General features: G+C 44.0%; 1 protein-coding gene across 1 annotated transcript in view; it reads left to right on the top strand.

Moving 5' to 3' along the window:
• The first annotated feature begins 631 nt into the window (after window positions 1-631).
• The window catches only part of RAF1 (Raf-1 proto-oncogene, serine/threonine kinase), a 74950-nt gene continuing 64300 nt past the window's right edge, over window positions 632-11281 (top strand). Inside the window, exon 1 of the mRNA XM_081105651.1 lies at window positions 632-955. The gene's annotated coding sequence lies outside the window, so the exon portion shown is untranslated. The remainder of the gene's footprint in view (window positions 956-11281) is intronic.

The following is an 11281-nucleotide window of genomic DNA, read 5'->3' as shown; positions in this document are numbered from 1 at the left end:
AAACATGTCAATAGAGAATCAATTGCCCTCCCCAGACCCATTCCGGCCAGTGCTGATGGAGGGCGGGTCCACGACGGGCTTTCATCTGTTTTGGACCACCTGGATATTACCACTTTTTAACTTCTTGCCAATCTGATGGGGGGGAAAAGGAACCACCAATTTACAGATGAGGAAACTGAGTTTCAGGAAAGTTTAGGTAGGGACTTTCCCACCTAACGGGTAAGTGGTGGAGTCGCGATTTGATAACCCTAGTGCCCGACTCTGGAGGGGATGCGCCCAAGCTGGACAGCCGTCGACGCCGAGCATCCTCAGGTACTTCCCGGCCTTGCGATGCCGGCAAGTTGGCCTTCCTCCCTCTGGCCTCAGACCCCTGGGAGGCGGCCAATCGCTGGCCCTTCTCAGTTGCCAACAGCCTCTCCCAAGCGCCGGCGACGATTGGCCCTACAGCCTGCCCATCTCCGAAATGGCGACCAGCTGGACGGCGAGGCCACGCCCCTTCCCAGGGAGGCGGGGCCTACTCAGGCCAGAGCGATAGATACCCGAGCCAGGCGGGCTCGCGCAGAAGCAGAGAGACGGTGGCGCCGCAGGTCGGGAGGAGGAGCGCCGAGCGGACGGCTCGCTTGCCGGGGCCGCCCGAGAGTTTCTTCATCGCGGGCGCTGGGGCCGCCATCTTAGATGGAGGGAGTAAGACGAGAAGGAGCGTGAGACGAGAAGGGTTCCCTGCCGCTCTCCTTGGGCCCCACAGAGGGCCGGCTGCCCGGGCTTTGGGGCGTGTGCCCTGAGGCGCGCAGCACGAGTGCGACGATGCGGGGGCTGCCCGGGGCCCCGTCCCCTGGGCTGGGGACGCGCCGAATGTGACTGCCTCCCGCTCCCTCACCCGGCGCGGGGAGGAGGAGCGGGCCAGACGCTGCCGCCGGACGGACGACGGGACACGGAGGCGGCCCTGCTCCTTCAGGTAGGCGGCGGGGCCGAAGCCTGGATGCCGGGGGAGACCGGCGGCGGGGCTGAAAGGGTCGCTTCCCCGTCGGCCCGGACTGGGCGGCGCTGACGGAGTGGCCCCGCGGCTGGTGGGTGGAGGGCCCCAGCCAGGCCGCTGTCACCCCGGTGGCGCTGGCGGGCGGGGACCCCGGGGCCCGGTGTCATGGCCGGCGAGCCGAGTTCCCACATCTCCGCTCTAATTTCCTTGTGTTTCGGGGGAACGTGCCGGCGCCACCCCTGTGCCCCGTGCACATTCCTCACGTTTTGGTAATGGGAAAAGCCGCCCGGAGCTGCCCGGTATTGTGTTGTCACTCAGATGAGCTCATTCCTTTTCTTGGGGGCGGGGAGGGGGGGCGCGGAGTGTGGGACCCGGGCTGGCATCTTCTCTCAGGGACCGTCACTCAAGTGACAGCCTTTTTAGGGAAGACGAGAGGAACCCGGGACCAGTGGAGGATATGATAGGTCACTGCCCCCCCCCCCCCCCAAGGCATGGGGACCTCGCCTGGGGTTTCAGGACTCGCGGGGTTATTAACGAAAGGTTTGGGGTGCTTATGCTGAGCACTGGTCTCGGGATGCTTTGGAATGAAGGCCCAGGGCTGTCTTTTGTGTGGAGCGAGAGCCGCCGGGCCGCTTGAGCTCTGCAGCTGCACCACGGGCTCTGCAGCGCCAGGCGATGCCGGGAGAGAGGAGTTTGGACACCCGGGGAGGCGAGGCGGCGGTGTTCATTCATTGTTCCCGTGGCGGGGCTCTGGGTGTGCCTCTGGTGCTGCTCCTTTTCTGGTGGGAAGAGTGAGAGGCTCTCCCGTGTCTCCTGGAGACGGGGCCGGGCTCCGGAGGAGCACTCGGTCCTTTGGGGATGAATTCGGCGCCCGTCCGTGGAGTATTTCTGCTGGCCTGGTCCTTTGGGGGCTGAGTGGGGGGAATCTACCCTCTGTTGCCCCCCCGCCCCCCGGGCGTGAAAACAATGCGCCGTGATGGGGACGGACTGACGGACCCAGTGCTGCGGGAACTGGGAACTGGCTTTTCCTTGGGGGAGTCGAGGCAGCGTGTCCCCTGGAGGGGACTTTTGCACCGAGGTTTGTTTGGATGAGTAAGTGCTCGCCAGGTGGGGAGGGCAGAGCATGCTCAAGCGAAGGAACAGCTGGTGCGAAGCGCAGAGCCATGCTGGGTTTGGGATGAGTTTGGGGAGCAGCAAATAAATAGTCTGGGGTGCTGGAAGGAAGTGGTGAGAGATGAGGGCCTAAAGGAAGAGGTGCCTAGATTGTGAAGGCTCTTTGTGGAAGATAGTGAACTAGTTGATTACATTTGGATTATTTTAAATGTGTTGCTTGTTCTTTTTTTTCTTGCTGATGTCTAATTTCCCCCCTTGATGATGTTGAAGCTGATAGTAATTGAAAAGATTTACTTTGTTAAACCCAGTTAAGAATATTTTTGGTAAATGCTTTACACAGTGAATAAACTGAACTCATATTCCTAGGGATTCTTGCAGAAGATTCTTCTAAAGCAACGATTTTCAACCGGTGTGCCATGGCACACTGGTGTGTCTCAAGAATTTTTAAAACATGCAACACCTGCCCGGGCCGGGTAGCTCAGTTAGAACATTGTCTCCATTGGACTCAAGGTTGCTGTTCCTTCTGTCTTCCCCCTTCAGGGCACAGACAGGAATCAATGCATAGATTATTGGAACAAGTAGTCCATGTTTCTCTCTCTCTCCCTCTCTCTCTCTCCCTCCCTCCCCCCTAGACTCCCTCTTCTTCCCTCTCCCAGCCTCCCTTCTCTCTCTCTCTCTAAAAAAAAGCAACACTTAGATTTTTAAATAAAAAGACAACAGCCAGGCAACAATAGCTGTCCTGTGTGAATGAATCAAAATTATATCCTTTTTTTGTTAGAAAGGCAAAAAATATATTTTTTGTGTATGCCGCATAATTTTAGTAATTAGTTTGTGCTATGAGATGAAAAAAGTTGAAAATCACTCTTTTTAAAGTTATAACTTGCTCACGAAAATGTTGACTTTATAAATGTAGTACACTGTACTCGTACTGCATTTTAAATGACTACTGTCCAGTCATATAGAAATTGGCAGGTTATGTAAAACGTCTGAAAAAGTGTAGAATGCAGGTGAGTATTTTAAGTTTAGTAAATGTGTTTTGTACAGTAAACTGTATCTTTGGATTGAGTCCATGGATTCCAATTCTGTTATAAAGTCTTTAGCTTTATGAACATGATTTCCCCAAAAGAGCTGTATTGTGATTAATGCTATGTTAAAGTGTTGTTTATTATCATATTAACAGACTTCAGCTAACAGTTTCTAAATCTTTCTTGAGTTGTGATGCTCTTGATGTTGATGGAAGGAGACTAGACTTTGGATGGAATATATAGGTGATGTGTTATGAAATTGTACACCTGAAACATATTATTAACTAATGTTATCCCCCACAACTTGTCTTAAAAAAAAAAAAAGACTCTTTTGGCTTATTTTCACTCTTATCGCTTCAAGGACTAAGCTGCTTAAATTGCAACAGAAGCATTTGACCCAGTTGAACACTGGATACTTGGGAAAATAAACCCGTTACAATTTCTGTTGTAAAAGCTTATCTTTTAGGTATGTGGTGTTTATGAGCATAAATCATAGTGGAATTGCTTAGTCTTGTTAAACTCTTGTTAGTAGTTGAAAAAAAAGTGTATGCCTTCAAAGTAAAAGACTTGAGTGAAATACATTAAAATATTTTAAGGGATTTGGTTTAGCTGAAGAAAACAGTGAGAAGCAGATTAAGCTGGTCATTTATGATGAAAAGAATCTAAAAGATGAAATGGAGAATGTTTAAAATCAAGTGTATTACAACTGCTCTGAAACTAGGTGCTTTTAGTTTAAAACATGGCACTTGTGGAAATCACAGTAGGTGGTTTTCTCTGAAGATTAAAAACTTGGAAATTAAATTTCACTTTTCCAGAAGCACTAGATTACTTATTAAATGGAAAATATAATTAATATCTTCAAATTACTATTTTAAGTAGCCTTGTTAGATGTATGATTCTGTCGCACTTTAATTTCAGATAAAACTTTGTTGATAACCTACTGCCTAAAAATAGAAAAATGTTAGATGAGGGAGTGCTTTTGTTTTGCATGTTAGGAACATAATAGGCCATACATAATCATCCTGGTCTTGGGAGGCGCTTGTTAGCCAAACAGCATGCCTTAATGTTTATCTGCAGAAGAGAATTTTAAATATTGCTTTTGAAAGACAGTGGACTAATGTGACACTAGGGGGTTTATGAAACCACAAAATCGTGACTTAAAAAGTTTTTTGTTTTGTTTTTAAATTGTGCAAAATCATGGAAGTCTCATTTCTTTAAAACAAATTACTGTAGTTGGAAAATTGCTCACCTTGAGCAATTGGAAACTAAGGAACACTGGGCTGATTTAGGATGGGTTTGTAATATTTAGGTTATCTTATTTTGTGTGTGTATGTGTGTTCATGTATGTGTATGGATGGAAAGGGATTCCTATTTAACAAACAGACTAGGTTCAAAATGTAATACCAGATATTTGTGCTGCTAAATTCAGTTAGTATTTCATGTGTAGGGCTAAATTAACCTTGCTTATTATCTTCATGATAGTAATGGCTGGGTATTTTATTCTTGCCTTAAAGTTGTGAGTAAAAATTCCTTAATAATGTATTAAAGTTTTCATCTTTAATTTTACATTGGTTGAGTCATCTTTTCCTTAATTTCTCCCAGAATACTTAGGTAGCTCTCAGCGATTTTAGTAGTTAACTTCAGATGTTAGCCTTTCTTCTAAAATTACTCCTAGGATCTCATTTTAACCAAGGAAAATGTCAAGTGGGTGTTGTTTCTTTGTTACTGGTTTTGGCCCAGGCTGTGTGAAGTCTCTTTGGCAAATCACTCACAAAGTGTATTAATTGCCTCACATTCCAATCAGTGTACATAGTTTTTCTTGAGAAACACTTGACACATAGTTTTATTTTTAGACCAGATTCTAAGGGATTTTATTGGGTGGGATTAACAATTCTAAAACTAGTTTAGGATTTTAAAACTTTTGTAACTAAGAGATTGTTTACCTTTTTGGTTAATGAATGAGAAGCAGCAGGCAGTGGTAATTGATGGCAATCAAAATCCAATATCTGATTGCTTATGAGGACCATGTGGACTACACCAGTGTCATTTTCTCTTTTTACTTGTTGGATTTTATTTACTGTCATTTAATAGCGAGAGTTAAGTACATTGCCCTAGCCTAGCTGGTTTGGCTCAGTGGATAGAATGTCAGCCTGCGGACTGAGGGGTCCCGGGTTCGATTCTGGTCAAGGGCACATGCCTGGGTTTTGGGCTCCATCCCCGGAGTGGGGGTGGGGGGCAGTGTGCAGGAGGCAGCCAATCGATGCTTCTCTCTCATCATTGAGGTTTCTGTCTGTCTCTCTCCCTCTCCCTCTCCCTTCCTCTCTGAAATCAATAAAAATATATTAAAAAAGAAAGAAAAAGAAAAACTGGTGAAAAAATCTTTAAAAAAAAGTTAAGTACACCTTTACTGTCTTAGTTAAGATGTGTGTTTTATTTATTTTTTAATCAGTCTCTATGCAATCTCCACTTCCCGTCATTGGTTATTAGGGTTCTCTCCAGCTAGTCTTCAGTTGATTATTCAGGGTGGCTTTTTTTGTATTTTTTAAAAATATTTTTTATTGGTTTCAGAGAGGAAGGGAGAGGGAGAAACATCAACAATGAGAGAAAATCATCAATCGGCTGCCTCCTGCAAACCCCACACTGGGGATCGAGCCCACAACCTGGGCATGTGCCCTTGACTGGAATCGAACCTGGGACCCTTCAGTCTGCAGGCCGACACGACACTCTTATCCACTGAGTCAAACCAGCTAGGGTTTTTTTTTGTATTTTTGTTGTAATTTCAGTTTGGTCCTGGGAGTGTAGCATCCACTTACCCGCCGCCATTTTTAGTCTCAAGAGGTGTTTTGGGGTTTTTTTCTCTTTTTACACTCAATCTGCTATGGAAAGCAAAAGTTTTCTGATTTTTTTTTTTGAAGCTACTTAATGCTAGGAATCACATTTGGACAAAGTATTTACCGTTCTCCATCCATGTACATTTCTTTTTTAAAAATATATATTTTATTGATTTTTTTTACAGAGAGGAAGGGAGAGGGGTAGAGAGAAACATCAATGAGAGAAACATTGATCAGCTGCCTCCTGCACACCCCCCACTCGGGATATGCCCGCAACCAAGGTACATGCCCTTGACCGGAATCGAAGCTGGGACTCTTCAGTCCACAGGCACTGAGCCAAACCGATTAGGGCCCATGTACATTTCTAATGGAAGAGTCAGTCAGACTAGTTAATGTTTAACTATGCTAATATGTCTTTACATTTATGAGTTTTCATTCTTAAAATGGGTATTTTGGAGGCATCCTTTTCAGCCTCGGTTAACTTTTAACATCTTCCTTTACCTAGGCTTGAGATAGATGAAATCCTGTTTTCTTTGGAAAAATGTGACTCTTCTCTTTGGCAAATCTCATTAGGAAGCTTAGAGCTTCTGGATACAGATAGATCATTCAGAAAGGAGCTCCCATTTGATTTAAGAAAGTTTGTTTACAATAAAAAAAACTGGAAAGAGTTAAAATGTTCAACAGCAATAAAATAATTATGTAAACTGTGGTATAGCCACTTGATGAGGCACTATGCTTTTCATTAAATATGACATGTATGAAGCATTTATGGCATGGAAAATGCTGAACACAAAATTATGTATCTGGAATATAAAAAATTAAAACAGTGGAATATTATTTAGGAACAAATACTGATATATTCTCCAACATGTGTGAACCTTGCAAACATTATGTCGAATGAAAGAATTCAGGCAGAAAAGACCACGTATTGTATGATTCCATTTATATGAAATGTTCAGAATAGACAGATCTACAGAGACAGACAGACTAGTGGTTGCCAGGGGCTGGGGGGAGTGGGGATCGGGCAATGACTGTGATAGGAGTTTTTTTTTGGGGGGGGGGGTGATGAAAATGTTCTAAAATTGATTGTGGAGATGGATGCACAACTCTGTGAATATAATAAAAACCACTGAATTGTACAGTTAAAATATGTGATTTGTATGGTATGTGAATTGTATCTTAAAAACTACATATAGGAAGAAAATACATGTAGATGTTAACAATGGTTGTTAAACAGTAAACATAAGGATAATGTTCCTCTTTATACTTTCCATATTCTCTGAATATATTGTTTAAAAATAAAAAAATACATTTAATAAAATCAGTACAATTTATGGTATGGGCCCTTACATCACTACATTCAGTCACTATCAGATTACATTGACAACTATATTTTTTAGCTTCTTTCAACTACTTTCTATTTCAGATTAGTTCTAGCTTTTATTACTGTTTGCCTTTACTGTTAAGCCTCTGAACTGAACTCCTTTTTCTTTTTTTAAATCCTTACTCAAGGATATGGTTGTTTTTTTTAAATTGATTTTTAGAGAGAGAGGAAGGGAGAGTGTGAGAGAAACATCAATCAGCTCCTTACCATACACACCCTGACTGGGAATCAAACCCACAATCTGGGTATATGCCCTGACCAGGAATTGAACCCCCAAACTTTTGGTGTACAGCACACCACTCCAGTCACTGAGCAACCTGGCCAGCGCTGAGCTCCTTTTCTTTTGTTTTTCTCCATGCCAGTGCATTATCCATTATGACTGCCAGATTCACTTTCTTAATGTGCAGATTAAAAAAAATGAAGTTTTAATAATTTTTTTAATAGATAATACAGTCACATGCCACAGAATTGAAAGGATACAGGAAGTTATGTTGTGCAGAGTAATGCTACCTTCCTGCTTGTTCCCCCAATTACTCAGCTTTCTTTCATGGAGAAATCTTATATATCCTTTTTATGATGACACAAGAATATTCAAGTGTAGATGTGCTTACCTTCTTTGTGCAAATATTCCAAGAGTTTCCTCTGTTACTTATCAGAATATGCATACCGTTCTTCTGTGTCTTGCTAACATGGATTCCTCATACTATTTTTTAGAATTAAAAAACCATTTTTATTAGCACGTAAGTAGATGCAGGTTACACCTGTTTGGTGCAGGGCGAATAAGGTAAGTTCCTGCCTTCAATGACTTTAATGAGAGAGATTGGCATGATTTTCTTATTTTTAAAAAAATATATTTTATTGATTTTAGAGAGGAAGGGGGAGAGAGAGAGAGACAGAGACAGAGAGAGAGAGAGAGACATCAATGATGAGAGAGAATCATTGATTGGCTGCCTCCTGCACACCCCCTACTGGGGATTGAGCCTGCAACCCAGGCATGTGCCCTTGGCCGGAATCGAACCTGGACCCTTCAGTCCGCAGGTGTCGGATGCTCTATCCATTGAGTCAGACCAGCTAGGGCTGAATTCCTTACTTTTATGTGTTCCCTTTTAAGAAGCCATTTTGAATACCATCTTCTAAATATCACATCCTGATCTTTTTCTCTTCTCACTATGTCCTTGAGCCCTGCCTTAAAACTCTTTGCATTTATTTTTTATGGCCTTTATCATATAGTCATTTGTGAGTTTACCATTTCCTTAGATTATAAGCTCAAATTAATGCTTCCAACTCAATGTTCAATTCCTTATTTATTGATACTTGTGAAAAAAAATTTTCCTTTGAGAGGCTGAAGGACCAGGTCTTTGTATTTTGAAAGTGTTGAATCTAAATTCCAACACTTAATAGTAGGTTTTATGAGATCTTTTATTTAAACTTAAATGGTTTGTATAAGTACTTTTTGGTACTCTGCTTTGTAGACTTTATATGTATTTATTGTGGTACATATTTTGTTAAAGTATTTGTTTACATTTCTCTTTCTCTTCATAAAGGACTGTATCTTAATCACCTTTGAATACCCAAATTTTAGTACAGTGTCTAGCCCTGATTGCAGCTCAATTTGTTGAATGTAAGGTGCTAATAATGTTTATTGAATTGAATTTTTTTTTAAAATATATTTTATTGGTTTTTTACAGAGAGGAAGGGAGAGAGATGGAGAGTTAGAAACATCGATGAAAGAGAAACATCGATCAGCTGCCTCCTGCACATCTCCTACTGGGGATATGCCCGCAACCCAAGTAAATGCCCTTGACCAGAATCGAACCTGGGACCTTTCAGTCCGTAGGCCGACGCTCTATCCACTGAGCCAAACCGGTTTCGGCTGAATTGAATTTTTTGTATAGATGTCTTACATCTCTGGCTAGACTTAAGCTCCTTAAAGGTAGGTCATGTCTTAGTCTTGATTATAAATCTCCAAGTCTTAAAAAGTTTGTGTATACTGTATACATAAATATGGTTAATATGGTAAATTTTGTTATATATATATAGTTTACCCCACCCACTAAACATTTTTCTGTGTAAAATTTACCATATTAATCATATTTATGTAAAGTATTCAGTGGCATTAAATATATTCACAACATTGTGCAACCATCACCACTATTTCTAGAACTTTTTTGTCATCCCAAACAGAACCCTGTACCCATTAAACAATAACTCCCCATTCCTCTTATCCCTAGCCCCTGGTAAACTCTTCTACAGTCTCTCTTATGAATTTGCTTATTCCAAGTACCTCAAATAAGGGAATAACACAATATTTGTAATTTTGTGTCTGGCTTATTTCACTTAGCATGTTTTCAAGGGTCATTCATATTGTACCATGTGTCAGAATTTCATTCTTTTTTTTAAAAAATACGTTCTTAATTGACTTTTAGAGAGAGAGGAAAGGAGAGGGATAGAAAGATAGAAATATTGATGAGAGAGAAACATCAATGGGCTGCCTCCTGCACACCCCCTTCTAGGGATCAAGCCCACAACTAGGACATGTGCCCTGACTGGGAATCGAACTGGTGACTTCTTTGTTTATGGGTCAATGCTCAACCACTGAGCCACACCATCTGGGCACAGAATTTCTTTTTTATGACTAAATAATATTCCTCTGTGTATGTAATATTTTGTTTATCCATTTATTTATCTGTTGATGGACTCATGTTTTTTCCACCTTTTGGCTACTGTGAATAATGCTGTTTTGAACATCCTATCTAATAAAAGGGCAATATGCAAATTAACAGTCACTCCATCACAAAGATGGCGGCACCCAGTCCCTTCAGCCCCGCGGAATCCCCCAGTCCTGGGGGGAGGGGGGGCGGGTGGCTGCTGAGAGTGGGCAGCATGAGTGGCCTGGCTGAATGCTTGCTTTGTCACTGCGGCGACGAGGCAAGCATCCTGCCCAGGCCGTGGAGGACCTCTGGCCCACGGAGAGCCTCTGGGCAGTGGGTGCAGAGCGGCCAGGCCCCGCAGAGACCAGAGAATCATGGGGAGTGGGCCTAAGCCGTCAGGGCTCCCGGATTGGAGAGGGTGCAGGTTGGGCTGAGGGACCCACCCCCTGAGCACAAATTTCATGCACCAGGCCTCTAGTTGGTATATACGTGTCTGTTTTTAGTTTCTGTTTTCCTTTGAGTATATGCCTAGGAGTGATCATATGGTAGTTCTGTCTAACCCTTTGAGGAACTGCTAAACTGTTTTCAGAGCAGCTGCACTATTATACATCCCCACTAGCAATGCATGGAAGTTCCAGTTTCTCCACATCCTTGCCAACATACGTTGTTTATCTTTTTCTTCTTTTTTTATTTATAATAACCATCCTAATAGATATGAAATGGCTCTAGGCTTTTTTCTTTCTGCTAATTATATTTAACTAGGGGCCCGGTGCACAAAATTGGTGCACTGGGTGTGTGTGTGTGTGGGGGGGTGTGTCCCTCAGCCCAGCCTGCCCCCTCTCACATACTGGGACCCCTCAGGCGTTGACCCCCATCACCCTCCAATCGCAGGATCGGCCCCTTGCCCAGGCCTGACGCCTCTGACAGAGGTGTCAGGCCTGGGCAGGGGACCCCCATCTCCCCCCATCACTGGCTCTGACCCCCGCCCAGGCCTGATGCCTCTGGCCCAGGAATCATGCCTGGGCAGGGGACCCCCATCTCCCCCCATCACTGGCTCTGACCCCCGCCCAGGCCTGATGCCTCTGGCCCAGGAATCATGCCTGGGCAGGGGACCCCCATCTCCCTCTGATCGCTTGCTCCACCCCCCGCCCAAGCCTGATGCCTCTGGCCCAGGCATCAGGCCTGGGCAGGGGACCCCCAGCCCCCCGCCCAGGCCTGATGCCTCGGCCAGAGGAGTTGACCCTCATCACCCTCCGATCACCAATCACTGGATCGGCCCCTTGACCAGGCCTGAGGTCTCC

This window comes from Myotis nattereri (genome assembly GCF_964212035.1).
Source record: "Myotis nattereri genome assembly, chromosome: 14".
NCBI classification, from domain to species: domain Eukaryota; kingdom Metazoa; phylum Chordata; class Mammalia; order Chiroptera; family Vespertilionidae; genus Myotis; species Myotis nattereri.
This window is presented reverse-complemented; position numbering and strand designations above follow the sequence as displayed.